Source organism: Chiloscyllium punctatum, chromosome 11, assembly GCF_047496795.1.
Source record: "Chiloscyllium punctatum isolate Juve2018m chromosome 11, sChiPun1.3, whole genome shotgun sequence".
NCBI classification, from domain to species: domain Eukaryota; kingdom Metazoa; phylum Chordata; class Chondrichthyes; order Orectolobiformes; family Hemiscylliidae; genus Chiloscyllium; species Chiloscyllium punctatum.
The window spans coordinates 86806573-86821362 of record NC_092749.1 but is presented as its reverse complement, the minus strand read 5'-3'; the positions used below and the strand labels follow the sequence as shown (position 1 = coordinate 86821362).

Genomic DNA, 14790 nt, shown 5'->3' with positions numbered 1-14790 from the left:
GGTAACAGAGGGTGGTGGTGGAGGGTTACTTTTCGAACTGGCGGCAGAGTGGTGTGCTGTGAGGATCGATGGTGGGTCCACTGCTTTTTGTCACTTACATAAATGATTTGGATGTGAATGTCAGAGGTATGGTTAGTAAGTTTGCAGATGACACCAAAATTGTTGGTGTAGTGGACAGCAAAGGTTGCCTCAGAGTACAATAGGGCCTTTATCTAAGGGGCTGAGGACTGGCAGATGGAGTTTAATCTAGGTAAATGTGAGGTACTACATTTTGGTAGAGCAAAAAGAGGTGGTATGGTCCTGGGGCGTGTTACCGCACAAAGAGATCATATAATGCAGGTTAATACTTCCTTGAAATCGCAGGTAGACAGGGTAGAGAAGATGTTTGGTACACTTGTCTTTAGTGATCAGTGCATTGAGTATAGGAGTTGGGAGGTCATGTTTTGGCTGTATAGGACATTGGTTTGACAACTTTTGGAATACAATGTTCAATTCTGGTCTCTTCGCTATAGGAAAGATGTTGTTAAACTTAAAAGAGTTCAGAAAAGATTTACAAGGATGTTGCCAAATTTGGGGGGTTTGAGCTATGGGGAGTGGCTGAATAAGGTGGAGCTGTGTTCCCTGGAGCATTGAAGGCTGTGGGGTGACCTTGGAGAGGTTTATAAAATCACGAGGAGCATTGGTTGTGTGAATATTCAAAGTCTTTTCTCCAGGATAGGGAAGTTTAAAACTAAAGGGCATAGGTTTAAGGTGAGAGGGGAAAGATTTAAAAGGGACCTAAAGGGGCAACTTTTCCATGCAGAGTGTTTTGTGTGTATGGAATGAACTGTGAGAGGAAGTAGTGGAAGGTTGATACAATTGTAACATTTAAAATTAAAAAGCACACAATACCAGGTTATAGTCCAACAGGTTTACTTAGAAGTACAAGTTTTCAGAGTGTTACTCCTTCATTAGGTAGCTAGTGTGGCAGGGTCACAGGACACAGAATTTATAGTAAAAGATCAAAGTGATCATACAACTGATGTGGTATGTTAAACAAACCTAGTTAATCTATGTTAAGTCTTTCATGTTTTAGAGATCCATGGGTTGCAGGTTTCGATTCATTAATATGTAAATCCCAGAACCTTCTTTCAAGTCATATTCCTGAGATAACAAGGTTTTATTTAAAAAGGTGACATCTCAGCTCAGAAATACATTAAAGGTGTGAGATTAGAGTCTGTATGTAGTCCAAAATTGAGTCAGACTGGTTCTATTTCCAAAATAGGAATTTATAAAATATCACATGGATTGACTGCCTACAGACTGTGTTTTTTGAACAAATTCACCTCATAGACTTATATTTGTGTGTGTGTGTGTGTGTGTGTGAGAGAGAGAGAGAGAGCACTCGTGTGACTCGGCCAACGTTGTCTATCTCAAAAGTTGCAGGCAAGGATGTCCTGAGGCATGAAACATTGGTGAGACAAAGCAGATGCTATGACATTGGACACTGCACAACAATTGCCAGACAGGGATGTTCCCTCCCAGTTGGGGAACACTTCAGAGGTCAGGGATATTTGGCCTTAGATCTTCATTGACTATCTTCCAAGACGGAGTCCAGGATAAACAACAACACAGAGCAGAGGCTGATTTCCAAGTTTGGTACTCATGGGGATGTCCTCAACCTGGGTCTTGAATTCATGTCACACTGCATGTGACCCCACTACATTATACACTCACACACTCTCACTGTCTCTCTCTCTCTCTCTCTCTCTCTCAAGGGCAACTAGGAATGGGCAATTAAAGTGTTGCAATGATAGTTGCTGGGGTAGCCCAAGGTGCAAGCCGAGGTATTGAAGCATCCGATAAGTGGGTCAGAGATATGGCATGATAGTTATTAGAGGTTGACATATTGGATGCCAATGGCTATGAGTGCGAAATGTGCCTTGAGATGTTGGTGCCTGGTGTCCCATATGGAGGTCCTTTGGAGGAAGTGATGAGATGAAATCACCAGATTCTCGCTGTGACTTCTTTGTCAAGAGTTTTCAACTTCAAGCTCCTTCAGTACAATGGGAAGCTCCATATTAATAAGGAAACTCGTCCCATTCATAAGGCATTTAACAAGCTATAATCCACTTATTTGGCAACTGGTTGCTGCCTAGTGAGAAACCTGCCATGGTGCTCAGTCAAAGAATAAAAGATGCAGAGAGTTGATTCTAGACTAATCACACGATTCTCGCACAAATCATTCAGACTCCAAAAAGATTCTGCCCAAAATAAATGGCCTTTCTGAATCCTCCAGATAGTATGGGTCCTTGTCCAAAATACTTCTTGCTGATGTACAATGCTACAGCCATACGAGCAGACAGGCTAGAACCCATATCTCCACACGTGCATGAGATAACATTAGCAGACATGCTTCCACCGCCATATCTTCAATTGTCACGTGCAAGCAACAACAGCATAGTTTTTCAACAATTATGTTACTGTTCATTTTGTTTGACTTCCTTAGATTTAAGGTAATCAGGCCCTCAGCATCTTGAGATGGGTATTACTCTCCATTGGGCCACCTATGAGTTAATACTACCCCAGTGCCCAGTGCTGTAAGGGGAGGCATCACATGTCAATACCAGATCTTTCTTTGGATCATAGTGTGCCAATACCTTACAGAATGATAGCTGTTTCTTCGCCTCACTGAAAACAAGAACTTGTCTATACAACCTAAACAAGGCTGACTCATTTTTAGGAATTGATGCAAAGATGCCAGGATGGAGGCCAGGCTATGTCTAAACTTTCCATATTAATTTACCAGCCCGGACTCCAGGATAAACCACAACACAGAGTGGCTGAGCAGAGGCTGATTTCCAAGTTTGGTATTCATGAGGATATCCTCAACCTGGGTCTTGAGTTTATGTCACACTGCATGTGACCCCACTACGTTATACACTCACACACACACACTCTCTCTCTCTCATTTATCAGAAATGACCTAAGCTCCTGGGCAGGCATGGGATCCCAGGCACCTTTGATGGCCTCACTTTATCTTCCAACAGGTATAACCTGGTCTTGACAATTTTGTAACCCAAGTAAGTCACCTGGAGGGTCTGGAACACACATTTTTCCCTTCTTAGGCAAACACTTGCCGTGTAAAAACGCCTTAGGACTATATCCAAATTCTCTAAGGGTACCTTATTAATTTTTGCTGGAAAAGCGCAGCAAGTCAGGCAGCATCAAAGGAGAAGGAGAATCAACATTTTGGGCATAAGGGCTTATACCGAAACGTCGATTCTCCTTCTCCTTTGATGCTGCCTGACCTGCTGTGCTTTTCCAGCAATACATTTTTAAGCTCTGATCCCCAGCATCTGCAGTCCTCACTTTCTCCTACCTTATTAATTTTCCCTGTTATTAGGATGTCATCTATATAAATGGCGACCTGAGGTAGACCTTCAAAATGTTCTCCATTGTCCACTGAAAAATTGAACAAGCTGACGCTACCCCAAATGGCAGGTCTCGTATATTAGTGGAGAAAGTGAGGACTGCAGATGCTGGAGATCAGAGCTGAAAATGTGTTGCTAGAAAAGCGAAGCAGGTCAGGCAGCATCCAAGGAACAGGAGAATCGACGTTTCGGGCATCAGCCCTTCTTCAGGAATGAGGAAAGTGTGTCCAGCAGGTTAAGATAAAAGGTAGGGAGGAGGGACTTGGGGGAGGGGCGTTGGAAATGGGATAGGTGGAGGGAGGTCCAGGTGAGGGTGATAGGCTGGAGTGGGGGTGTGGGCGGAGAGGTCAGGAAGAAGATTGCAGGTTAGGAGGGCGGTGATGAATTCAAGGGATTTGACTGAGACAAGGTGGGGGGAGGGGAAATGAGGAAACTGGAGAAATCTGAGTTCATCCCTTGTGGTTGGAGGGTTCCCAGGTGGAAGATGAGGCGCTCTTCCTCCAACTGTCGTGTTGCCATGGTCTGGCGATGGAGGGGTCCAAGGACCTGCAGGTCCTTGGTGGAGTGGGAGGGGGAATTGAAGTGTTGAGCTACGGGGTGGTTGGGTTGGTTGGTCCGGGTGTCCCAGAGGTGTTCTCTGAAACGTTCCGCAAATAGGCGGCCTGTCTCCCCAATATAGAGGAAGCCACATCGGGTGCAGCGGATGCAATAAATGATGTGTGTGGAGGTGCAGGTGAATTTGTGGTGGATATAGAAGGATCCCTTGGGGCCTTGGAGGGAAGTAAGGGGGGAGGTGTGGGCGCAAGTTTTGCATTTCTTGCGGTTGTAGGGGAAGGTGCCAGGAGTGGAGGTTGGGTTGGTGGGGGGTGTGGACCTGACGAGGGAGTCACGGAGGGAGTGGTCTTTTTGGAACGCTGATAGGGGAGGGGAGGGAAATATGTCCCTGGTGGTGGGGTCCGTTTGGAAGTGGCAAAGCATCATCTTCCGCCTGGGAACCCTCCAACCACAAGGGATGAACTCAGATTTCTCCAGTTTCCTCATTTCCCCTCCCCCCACCTTGTCTCAGTCAAATCCCTCGAATTCATCACTGTCTTCCTAACCTGCAATCTTCTTCCTGACCTCTCCGCCCCCACCACACTCCGGCCTATCACCCTCACCTTGACCTCCCTCCACCTATCACATTCCCAAAGCCCCTCCCCCAAGTCCCTCCTCCCTACCTTTTATCTTAGCCTGCTGGACACACTTTCCTCATTCCTGAAGAAGGGCTGATGCCCGAAACGTCAATTCTCCTGTTCCTTGGATGCTGCCTGACCTGCTGCGCTTTTCCAGCAACACATTTTCAGCTTGTTTATTAGTACAAGCACTTATGGGTTTTAATTGTAGCATACTTCTGGGAATCCTCATTTAAACAGAATTGCAGGTATATTTGGCTGATGACTAGCTTCATGAAGGACAGCTCCCACCTCCCCCACTCCCACCGCCAACTTTGCATGTGAATCTGTTATCTGAGGGATTGGATATTTATCCAGCTGCAAAAAACAGTTTAGATTAGATCAGACACCAACCCTCTGAAGAGTGACCCAGCCAGATCCATTTCCTTCCGATTAATGCACCTAACACTATGGGCAATTTAGCATGGCCAATTCACCTGACCTGCACATCTTTGGATTGTGGGAGAAAATTATGGGCGGCACGGTGGCACAGTGGTTAGCATTGCTGCCTCACAGCGCCAGAGACCTGGGTTCAATTCCTGCCTCAGGCGACTGACTGTGTGGAGTTTGCACATTCTCCCAGTGTCTGCGTGGGTTTCCTCCGGGTGCTCCGGTTTACTCCCACAATCCAAAAATGTGCAGATTAGGTGAAATAGCCATGCTAAATTGCCCGTAGTGTTAGGTGAAGGGGTAAATGTAGGTGAATGGGTCTGGGTGGGTTGCGCTTTGGCGGGTCGGTGTGGACTTGTTGGGCCGAAGGGCCTGTTTCCACACTGTAAGTAATCTAATCTGAAAACCGGAGTACCTGGAGAAAACCCATGCAGACACAGGGAGAATGAGCAAACTCCACACAGACAGTCACCCAAGGCTGGAATCGAACCTGGGACCCTGGTGCTAACCACTGAGCCACCATGCCGCCCATCATTTTTCACTCGGGTGTTCTTCCTATCTTCCTGGTGGTGGAAATTGAATAAAGATTCGTGCACTTTGTGTCTCTCACTGTGTCTCACACCTGCACACACACCATGGGTGCTGTGGAAAAAATAAAGCACTACTGCAGTTAAGTGGTAGTGTAGGGGTTAAATAAAGAAAAAAACACGGAAGTGGCAAGGTGGAAATTGAGTAAAGATTCGTACAATTTGTGTCTCTCACTGTGTCAAAAAAAAAGAGAAATAAACAGGAGATTTCACACAGTGTCCTCATTCTAGGGACTGACTCTGTGTTGGCTGGTGCAACGGTCAGTATGTTACTGTTCGTTTCTACTTCCCTTTTTTTGGAGGGGAGAAACCTGATTCCTGAACTGGCTGAATTATTTAGCCAGTTTATTAACTGGTATTCCTTTTAGTGAGGACGGATTGTTAAACTCCTGATGCACATAATGTGTTTCAGGTGTAACTCAGTTCTCATTCGGGGATTGTTGTTTCACTGGCTGGTGACAGCCTGTCTGTTACTCTTTTCACTTTTTTTTGAGAAAAGGCCAATGTTAATTTTGTGGTAGGGCTTCGTCCTTGGACTCTAGTTTTCTTTGTTTTTTTTGTATGTGTCTTCTCTTTTTATTGGTGTTTTGACTGAGCCCTTGTGGAAGACATACATTTTACCAGAGGAGCTGTTCCTGTGGGGAGGCCTAGCCCTGGGACTGGGCCTCTGAAGATTTAACACCTGTATGTGTGCTGGGAGGTGAGCAGTTGCTGTATCTTGGAGTTTGGCAGCAGACCTTTCCTTCAGGGGTAGACCAAACCCCTGTGAGTTAACTGTACCGGTACTATGTTCCTGTGAGTGGGCCTGGTTTTCCAAGGCTGGGCCAGGACTCCATGGAGACTGAACACCTGTGTGATGTGGGGTGTGCATTTGCTGCCTTCAGGAGTGGACCTGCCCTTGTTGCGGACTCTGTTTTTAGCAATGGACTCTGCAGTTGGGAGCGGACTCTATTTCTGACAATGCACATTGTCTACTGGAGTGGACTCTTCCTGGAAATGGATTCTATATCTTGAAGACTGTATAGATTTGGACTGTGTACCAGAAAGGACTCTGTTTTTTGGTAACTAACTGTATTGTGGTGTTTCCTGGGTCTATCACCTGCACTGTCTTGTGTGTCCCTGGGTCTGACAGGCCTTGCTGTGATCTGGGAGGCTCATGGATCATCCTGAAAGCTGTCACCCTGAGAGCCGGAGGGTGGGTAGGCCATCCTGTGAACCTGAAGGTTGGTAGGCTGTCCTGAAAGCCAGAGGGTGGGTAGGCCACCCTGATGCCAGTCGCCCCGCGTGCCAGATGGTGGGTAGGCCGTTCTGAGCACTGTCGTCCCGAGAAGGGGTAATCGGGACGGGCTGCCCTGGAGATGGTCGAAAGGTGTGTCAGGGCAGCTGAGCACCAGAAGGTGGGTAGGGGCGACTGAGATCCGGAAGGCTTGTGGGCTACTCTGCACGCTGTCGTACCAGGGAAGGGGACGGGCTGTCTTAGAGGTGGCCGGAAGGTGTGCCAGTTTATCCCACTGGCCGGATGGTGCATCGCAGTGGGTGAGAGCCCAGTGGTAAGTAGGGGCAGACTGAGATCCAGAAGGCGAGTAGCCATCCTGACCGCTGTCACCCCGGGCAGGTACTGGGGCAGGCTGTCCTAGAGATGGTCGAAAAGTGTGTCAGGGCGGACCGAGAACTGGAAGCGGCATGGGGTGGACCAAGAGCCGGAAGGTGGGTAGAGGCGGGCTGCCTTAAAGTGGTCGGAAGGTGGGAGGGACGGGGGCTGCTGGGTCTGTATTGTCTGCACTTTTGTATGTAACAGTATTGTCTCATGTACAAATGTCATTGTCACTGTCTTGTCATATGTGGAACTGGGATTTGAGGTTTGTCCTCATCTCCCTGTAAAATGGTTGAACGGTAGGGTTTGGGGCCAAGCTTTGCTGCTCCTCTCCATTGTAAAATTGCTGTCTCTTGTGTACAGCTGTAAATGTTTTTTGTAAACTGTTTTGTAATTTGTTTAATAAAATAAAAAACAATTAAAAAAACAGGAATGTTGGGCGGCACAGTGGTTGGCACTGCTGCCTCACAGCGCCAGAGACCCGGGTTCAATTCCCGCCTCAGGCAACTGTCTGTGTGGAGTTGGCACATTCTCCCAGTGTCTGTGTGGGTTTCCTCCGGGTATTCCAGTTTCCTCCCACAGTCCACAAATGTGCAGGTTAGGTGAATTGGCCATGCTAAATTGCCCATAGTGTTAGGTGAAGGGGTAAATGTACGGGAATGGGTCTGGGTGGGTTGGTCTTCGGAGGGTCTGTGTGGACTTGTTGGGCAAAAGGGCTTGTTTCCACATTGTAAATCATCAAATCCGCTGTAACCCTTAAACTCTCTTTAAACTCCCACGTCTGACAAGAAACGCATATCAGTCTACTAAAGGCCTTTTTTTTAAAAAAGAAAAAAATAAATAAACAGGAGTGTCGGGGGTTCTGCTTACTCTTGGAGCTGGTTTTGAGAAACTGAGTCAGTGTCATATACTATGCACTTGAAAGTAAAGGGTGACTTGATGGCAGGATACTAGCCTTCATGGAGTTATTTAAGTGGTAACTAGAGAAAACATGCCCATGAAGTCATCTTTGAGCTGGGATAAGCACTTCTGTCCTCATGCCACAATTTGGGAAGCTTTGTGATATGAAAGAGTTAATTTGCTCCGCTGACCTGCAGGAAATTGCATGTCCTGAGGGTGGGGTGTTATGTCTCTGTCTTACAGGTAGAATGTAAAAAATTTACATTGTCATCCCTTACCATTCAGAGCTATTTATATCATCATCCTATTCCAAATCAATAAAAACATTGTAGTTAGAATTTTGACTACTCCCTGTAGTTAATTCACAACAATTTGACCATAAAGGAGTGAGTTACATTATATTGTTTCTGGAAATGATGTGATCACTGCATTGTGTCTTGAGGGGCATGTAACTGTGGGGGAGTAACTGGGGGATGTTGTCTTGTGGACATTATTGACTGTGATGTAAAGATTTTGTATAAAAGAAGTATTGTTTTCTTTGTTCAGAGAGATGCCTTGACATGGCTTCACAAGCATTGCGAAGAGTGTTAAGGGTTTCTCCAGAAAGCTTGTCCTGTGCTTAATAACATTTTGCTTGTTCACAGAAGTTGGTGTGTTGTAGTTGCATCAAGTGTATAAGGATCTCAGGAAAAAAGAACCTAACAGCTCGACTCCTTTGATCCTGCCATCGAAGACTGGAAAGAATGTGTTATTGTTTTTCTGAGTAAATGACATTGGGGCAAATGAAAAGTAACTGGTAATTCTCGAGTGTGAAACCCATAACATTTTCAGTTACTAAGAGCCTAACTTTCCTGAGACACCAGATATTAAACCCTTCAAGAGTTGATGGTTTCAACTAGAAATATTACGACCCCAAGTGTCCTCTAATTGTGAACTGCTATTGGTTTTACTTGGCAGTTTGAGAACCAAGGGAATCTATATTGGGATTTTTGACCAGTTTAAGATGACAGGCAGAGGGATGTGATTTTGGTCTAACCCTAAGCAAGATGCTGAAGAACCATTTGATATGTGGGATTAATGATGCGACCATGCATGAGTTGCCCTGTGTTGGTGCCATGATCAAGTTTGCATGCTCTCTATAGCAGTGGAGCTTTATGAGTTACAGGGGATCGCGATGGAACTGGACACCCTCGCCAGGTCAACTGAGTTTGGGGAATACCACTTTAGTGAAGTCAATTGCATAGCCTCAAGAATAGAGGGACTCTCTGCCAGTCCATAGCAAAATCCCAAAGCAAAGTTGAACCTTGGTCAAACAATTAAAAATTTTTTGAGGATCCATTGTAGTTGCTGCCATTATGCGGACTCAAGACAGCAAAAATGTCCCACTATGCCTGAATTGAGTAAGAGAACTCATAGGCTTATATCCAGGGGAGACTGCAGCCTGGAAAGTCCATCTACAGCTGGTTTGGAACAGTTAAATTGGTTCTAATTTGGACATTGCTAATCAAAATAAACATCTGGTTAATTGATCACCCTGCTTGAATGGAAGTCAATACCAGCATAGCTGTATCAATGATTGCGGAACCAGTCTTTACCAAAATTCGATCTGGGCTCCAATCCTTAAGTTTACTATAACCTCAGCCAGGCTGAGAATCTATACCAGGGAACCCCACAGATTAAAGGTACAACTTCAGTTCTGGTCCGTAATGAGAAGCAGTTGGTTCAGTTAGCACAGATTGTAGTAAAAGGCTTGAGCCCAAGCTTGATGGGGTGAAATTGGTTGAGAAAGATTCAACTTGATTGACTCAACATTTTAAAATTAGAAAATGACTGCCCGAATGAAGTTCTAATTAAATATCCCGATGTTTTTCAGGAAAGGTTATGGACTATCAAAGGGACCAAAGCCACCTTACATGTCGATCAGGAAGCAATTCCCCAATTCTGCAGCGCCATTTGCAAAAGTAGAGGCATAAATCAGAAGGCTGGAATCAGATGGAATCATCCAGCCCATGCAGTTTGTGGAACGGGCAGCCCATCAGGTTGGTTTGCCTTTGTGGGAATTTCAAAAAAGCAGTAAACCACTTTTCGTAGCTGGATAAATAGCCAATTCCTTGCATTAGGACTTATATGCAAGACTTGGGGACGGGAGGACTCTCCTTCACAAAACTAGATAATGAGACATGCATACCTGAAATTAGAGTCAGAGAGTCATTTCAGCATGGAAATGGACCCTTTTGTCCAACCAGTTCACACCAACCATGTTCCCAAACTATACAGGTGCCACCTGCCTGCACTTGGCCTAAATCCCTCCAAACCTTCCCTACTCAGGAACTTATCCAAATGTTTTTTTAAGCACTGTAACTGTACCTGCATCCATTATTTTCTCTGGCAGTTCATTCCACACATGAACTACTCTGTGTAAACAAAAAAGTTGCACCACATGTCATTTTGAATCTTTCCCTTCTCACCTTTAAAAATATGCCCCCTAATTTTGAACTACCCCACCCTAGGGAAAAGACCTTTGTCATTCATCTTATCTATTACCCTCATGGTTTTATCAACCTCAGTAAGGTCACCCTTCACCCTCCTATGTCTCCTTTCATATTTCAATCTCTCCATTCCACGCAACATCCTGGTAAATCTTTTCTGAACCCTCTCCAGTTTAAAAAAAATCCTTCCTATAACAGGGTGACTAGAACTGTGTACAGTACTCCAGAGAGGCCTCACCAATATCCTGTACATCTCAACATGACCACTCAAGTCCTATACTCAAAGGTCTGAGCAATGATGGCAAGCATGCTAAATGGCTTCGTGGAACGGATAGAGGGAATAGTGGGAATGCCGCTGCCCAGCACTAAACGTGAGTTACACAAATGTTTGGGTCTCACGGGTTATTGCAGATTGTGGATTGATTCCTATGCACAGAAGACTAAGAAATTATATCTCAAACTGTTAGAGGGGGAACCAAAATGTCTAAGTTGGGATGATGAAGCAAAAGAACTAGTTGAGAAACTCAAAAGAGATCTGATCCATGCCTTACCTTCCCTAGATAAACCTTTCCACCTCTTTGCTACCATGGATAAGGGAGCGGCTTTGGGAGTATTAACCCAGAGGTGGGGGAAGGAATTAGTACATGAAGAATTGATTAAACGGATCTTAGAATCCCTATTACTCCCCCGGGGAAATAACAGTAGTGCATGTAAATGGTCATCAGAAAGGAAATGAACCAGAGGTTAGGGGAAATAGATTAGCCGATGAAGTGGCTAGGGAAGCCCCGCCCTGAACCCACAAGAAGTGGTGATTCATTCCCTAATACCTACTGTCCCAGGTCCTCGGGAAGCTCCTATATTTACTGAAAGCGAAGAAAAAGAATTGAGAGATTGAGGGGCTGTAAAAACAGCAGACGGGCATTGGATGTTACCTGATGGAAGGAGAATGTTAAACAAAATGATAATGTGAGAGATTATGGCTGTCCTACACCAAGGCAGCCATTGGGGAGTACAAGCAATGTGTGATTTAGTTCTTAGGGAATATGGATGTAAAGGAAAATATGCAATTGCTAAACAAATATGTGAGGGATGTATCATATGCAGAAAGGTAAATAAGAAAGTCTTGAGAAAACAGACCCCGGGCGGAAGAGACCCAGGATTGAGACCTTTCCAGAGTATACAAGTAGATTATACTGAACTCCCCAGGGTAGGCAGACTAAAATATATGTTGGTCATAGTAGATCATTTATCTGGTTGGGTTGAGGCATACCCCCTAGCTATTGCCACTGCGAGTGGAGTGTCTAAAACAATATTGGAGCACATACTTCCCCGATATGGGCTAGTGAATCATATAGATTCTGACCAAGGAACTCACTTTACCTCTAAAGTGTTACAGGAGTAATGAAAGGGTTGGGAATTTCCTGGGAGTTCCATACTCCATGGCACCCGCCATCATCGGGAAGGGTTGAGAGAATGAACCAAACACTCAAACGACAGCTCTCTAAATTGATAATAGAAACCAGACTCCCTTGGACCAAATGTTTACCTATAGCTCTCTTTCGAGTATGAACAGCCCCAAGGAAAGATTTGGGACTATCCCCCTATGAAATCTTATTTGGATTACCTTACTTGGGAACGAATGGGGAATTGCCAATTCCTGAAACTAAAGATTTGTTTTTAAAGAAGTATATACTGGGCTTGTCCTCCTCTTTGTTTTTCCTCAGGAAACAGGGTTTATTGGCACAGACTCCACCCCTTGAATTCACCGTTCATCCCATCCGGCCGGGGGATTGAATCTTAGTAAAATCATGGACAGAGACTAAATTGCAGCTGAACTGGGAAGGGCCGTACCAGGCTCTTTTGACTACCGAAACGGCAATAAGGACGGTGGGGAAAGGCTGGACTCACTACACTCGGGTCAAAGGGCCAGTGGACCCTCCCGTGGAGGAAGAAGTTTGGACAGTCGAATCAATGCAAGATCCGCTGAAACTCAGACTAAAGAGACTTTGAGTAACTAATTATACAGTGGCGACGCGAGCACGGGACTATTTCTGTAAGATTGTATATTAAGTCTTTTTGTGCTTCAGCATGATGTTTAGAAAACTGGGAATGCTGCTAGAATTATGATGCTAGCCCTCTTAGTATTGGGATTTTGTCAAATATCATTTTCATATGTATTATTAACGGTTCCTGAATCTGATAATCCACAAGTAATAGAGGCTGGTGTATGCAGCTTAGTAAATTGTGGGGATGTAGATAATCAGGGACAGTACCGCAGCTCTGAGATACATCTTAAGTCCTATGGGGATGGCCTTGGGGATGGTACTTAGTATAATGGTCTCGTCACAGTACACCGGGCCCCCTTCCGACCAGCTCGCGATTGTCCTGATAAAAAGTGTAACCCAATATACCTAACAATAAGGAAAACCACATGGCACGAAACAATCCTGGGGGTGGGGTGGGGGGGGGGGGCACCTATGAGATACAATGAAATGAAACGTCTGGGATAGAAATGAAAGCAAATGGGAAGGATTTCTTGGGCTATTGTTTTCGAATTAGCGTAGGACGGGGAAAACGGGTAGAATTACTGGGTAATAAGATACAATCTTTCACCCCTCCCACTGATCCTAAAGTAGTAAAATTTATAGAGGTAAAGGACTTGAAACAGACCATTGAAATAGAAACTGGGTATGGGGATGCAAATGCCTGGGTTGAATGGGTAAAGTATACTGTGAAAAGTCTGAACAAAAGCAATTGCTATGCATGTGCCTCCGGTCGGCCAGTGGCCCAGGTGGTTCCCTTTCCGCTCGGGTGGAAGCAAGACAGGAAGGGCATGAAATGTATGATAGCCCTGTATCAGGATGAGACTGCATGGAATGATAGGAACTGAACCTCCCTATCTCTGATGTTCCCTCCCTTGGAGAAGAAAGATGCAAAAGTTCCCCCCTATTTTCCGCCGCAGTTGGAAATCACACATCGTGTGTGCGTAGACGAGGTACAAGTCGGTCGAAAGATTTGGGGGAGCTGAAATTATGTACAGAGATTAAGAATGTTACCGAAACGGAGAAGGGAGGGAACTACTCAGCACTGAAGGTTCCCCGAGCGGATCTATGGTGGGACTGTGGAGGCAAAATATTGAGACCCATGTTACCTCCAGATTGGAGAGGGATATGTGCAATTGTACAATTGGCAATTCCATTTACCCTGGCATTTGAGAAGGAAAAGATAGGAGGGAAAAAGGGAAGGGGTAAGAGATTATTGTTAGACACTTCTTTCGATGACAAGATTTATCTCGATTCGGTAGGAGTCCCTAGGGGGGTACCTGATGAGTTCAAGGCTCGTAACCAGATTGCAGCAGGCTTTGAGTCAGCTCTATTTTGGTGGGTAACAATTAATAAAAATGTAGATTGGATAAATTACATTTTCTATAATCAACAGCAATTTATAAATTATACAAGAGATGCGGTTAAAGGAATATCAGACCAGCTTGATGCGACAAGTAGGATGGCATGGGAAAACAGAATGGCCCTTGATATGATTTTAGCAGAAAAAGGGTGTGTGTGTGTGATGTTAGGAGGAAGCTGTTGTACCTTTATTCCTAATAACACTGCACCTGATGGTTCAATTACTCGGGCCTTAAGGGGATTGACTACCTTAGCAGAGGAATTGGCTGAGAATCCAGGAGTAGACACATCTCTCACAGGATGGCTTGAGTCCTGGTTTGGAAGGTAGAAGGGGGTGGTGGTTTCTATCCTTACTTCCCTGATAGTAGTAGTCGGGGTATTGGTGGCCATTGCCTGTTGTATCATACCCTGTATACGAGGGCTCACCCAAAGACTGATTGAAACAGACTTGATGAAACAGGTGCCCCTAAAAGAAAAATGCAGAAGATAACAAATGGTAATTAAAGAAAAGGGGGAAATTGTGGGATATAGGTAAATTAATGTAAATTCTGCAATTCCATTTTACAAAGTAAAATGAACTCACACCAGTGTGTAATTGTTTTAGCCACGAGCTGAGTCAACAAGAATGGAAACGATGTGGAGGAAATATATAATTGTTTTTGTATTAGCTAAAACTGTGTGTCAGAATGAAATGTGACTGCAAAACAATGGTAGACATTACGGGCAAATAGATAAGATGTTGTGAGGGGATGAAGTTAAGCTAGATACGCCTGTACAAACAGTAGGTATAAACATCTGTTTC

The 14790-nt window shown here is 44.9% G+C and overlaps 1 long non-coding RNA gene across 1 annotated transcript in view; it reads left to right on the top strand.

The window, feature by feature from the left end:
- Positions 1–13028, top strand: part of LOC140483162 (uncharacterized) — a 51247-nt gene extending 38219 nt beyond the window's left edge. The window contains exons 2-3 of the long non-coding RNA XR_011961904.1: positions 9969–10134; positions 10783–13028. This is a non-coding gene — a long non-coding RNA (uncharacterized lncRNA). The remainder of the gene's footprint in view (positions 1–9968; positions 10135–10782) is intronic.
- Positions 13029–14790: the final 1762 nt, after the last annotated feature.